We start from the raw sequence: 2,500 nt of genomic DNA on the forward strand, positions 1-2,500 counted from the left end.
TGAAATTAAACCATCATCAATTTTTGTCAAAGTGAAAAAGAAACAAGTGATTGAGTGAGTGAGTGTGAAAGGGAGAGTGATAGTATATGTTTATGTCAGTGTGTTTATGTAGATGTTTATATAGACAGATAAATATGAGTGTATTATAGTTTATGGGTGAAGCAGATTTCCATACACTAGTAAATAACACAGACTTTATCATAAAAAAAAAAATTGTATCAAGGTGAAGGTTTTTATTATACTTCTATCTTAAATGTGCTTCTTATTATTCTTAAAACAATATTTAATCATTTTTGCTGATAGAGGATTGAGTCAGAACATCTAATTAGCTGATTATTCTTATAGCTCACAATACATGAATTTATGTCAAATTAATTTTCACGCCAGAAAGCATAACTGGGTTTTAGATATATCTGAAAATGTGTTTGAAATGGTGAGGAATTAAAACTAGCTAACATTAGTAAAATAGAGTAAAGAAGAGTTGAATGCTTTCTTCATTTGTTATTGTTAAATAAGTAAACCTCATGAGTTTAGACTGTCCTTTATATCCATCCCATGTGTGTAGTGACAACATGTGGATCCATAGGGTTTTAATCAGTGGAAGTATTTATGAATTAGCTAGTGATAGTGGCTTTGCAGTCACATTTGAATCATTTTTGGGTTAGTGGCAATGATATTAGTATTAGCTATAGATTTGACCTCAGCCAGTCCCAGGCTCTGAGGGATTACACCCATTGTAAAGTAAAGCATGTGTGTATCAAAATACGCATGGATTCTCATGATTACATTTGCTTTCAGTAGTTGTAAAGGGTGCATTTAGATCTATAGTGGCAAATAATATTCATTAACTTATGGATATTTGAATAATGCTATTTATGGGGATAACATAGATATTTTCAAACATAGAATAAATGTAGATATGTAAAGGTAGTAAAGGTAGTAAATTCCATATATATATATATATATATATATATATATATATATATATATATATATATATATATATATATATATATATATATAAGTTGGAAAATGATTAAAGAGATGTCATAAGATCAGCAAGTCTGTACTTATTTCCATTAATGAATTTTATCTTAAAAATTTAAATGAGCTCTGCATTTTTGCAAAGTGGTAATGATGTTGCCTTATCTGCATAATGAATAAGGGTATTTTAGATAATTTATTACAGTTTTCAAAGACACTCATTCTCATGTATACACATGTGTAAACTTTGTAGGCTTTGGCCTGTTATCAGATTATTGTACATGGGTCTGGACTACAATGGTTATAAGGTTACAGTACAGTGAATAGTGTTAAGGGATATTTTTCACATTTGTGTTTCTTATTTGTTAGGGATCTCTGCCTGATTTCCTTTACAGACTGATTACTGTATCTTGCAGATTGAACTCATAGGAAAAAAGAAGAGCAATCAGAAACAGTTTCTGACCAAAAGATGATAAGTCTCTTCATTGTGTTTGATGGAAGGAGCCCATCTTGGCTATCTGCCACCTCAGTCTTATTCTCATACATGCAGTAATGCATAAACTGTAGAAGAGAAAGTCCCAAAGAATAGCCATTAGTAGTCATTGTAGACTTATTAACCCTTCCATGGTGGGCTTTAGATTATTAAAGAATTGGCAGGATATGCAAACCTCTGTGTGGTTTTGCTATGGTAAAAAAAGGATCAGGATTACACTGAGAGAGAAAAATGGGGAGTGAAAAAAATAAATATTGATGTATGCTAGATGTTGAAACAATTAAGAAAGAGTGAACACACAGAATGACCTGTAGATCTGCAGGTGCATGCATAGAAAAAGAAGGAAATATGGTTATAGATTGCATTTATTGGGGGCTGACACTCCTTTTCACTAGGACAAACAGCTTAGACAACAATGTGTAGGTGATGAATTGACCAGGAAAGGCATATTAGCAAAAGATGGGAGAGCATATGAGTAAGTTCTCAAGACAAAGTATGAATGAAATAAAGATGTTCATCTCTAACTCACTGTATATCAGTAGCAAAGGCTACTGTTTTATTAATCTGCATTGCTTTGATGGAAGTACATATATTTTTGTATAATTATCTGCTTTAGAAACACAAAAATGTGTAAGCACATGTACACACACATGCTTAAGGGCTTGTATGCACACACACAATGATACATATGTATATGTACACACACACACACACACACACACACACACACACACACACACACACACACACACACACACACACACACACACACACAAAAGCATTTAGTAACAATGTAATATAGCCTTTTTTTTCACTCTTTACCTCCTTTACCCAGACTCCACCAATTCTACCTCATTTTTATATGTCTCATCATGAACATTCATAACAGCAGCAGCAATGTATATGGAATTATCTATCAGGACTGATGCATTCAACCAGTGGCCTTGTTTGTGATTTTCTTTATATTTGTTTCATACTAAAAAGTCATGATATATAACACAAAATGATCTTGTGTTCAATTTT

At 32.2% G+C, this 2,500-nt stretch overlaps 1 protein-coding gene across 1 annotated transcript in view; it reads left to right on the forward strand.

Annotated features, from left to right (window-relative positions):
- The window catches only part of LOC119598612 (coiled-coil domain-containing protein AGAP005037-like), a 169,476-nt gene that overhangs the window by 116,574 nt on the left and 50,402 nt on the right, over window positions 1-2,500 (forward strand). The gene's annotated exons all lie outside the window — the stretch shown is intronic.

This window comes from Penaeus monodon, chromosome 41, assembly GCF_015228065.2.
Source record: "Penaeus monodon isolate SGIC_2016 chromosome 41, NSTDA_Pmon_1, whole genome shotgun sequence".
Lineage (NCBI taxonomy): Eukaryota > Metazoa > Arthropoda > Malacostraca > Decapoda > Penaeidae > Penaeus > Penaeus monodon.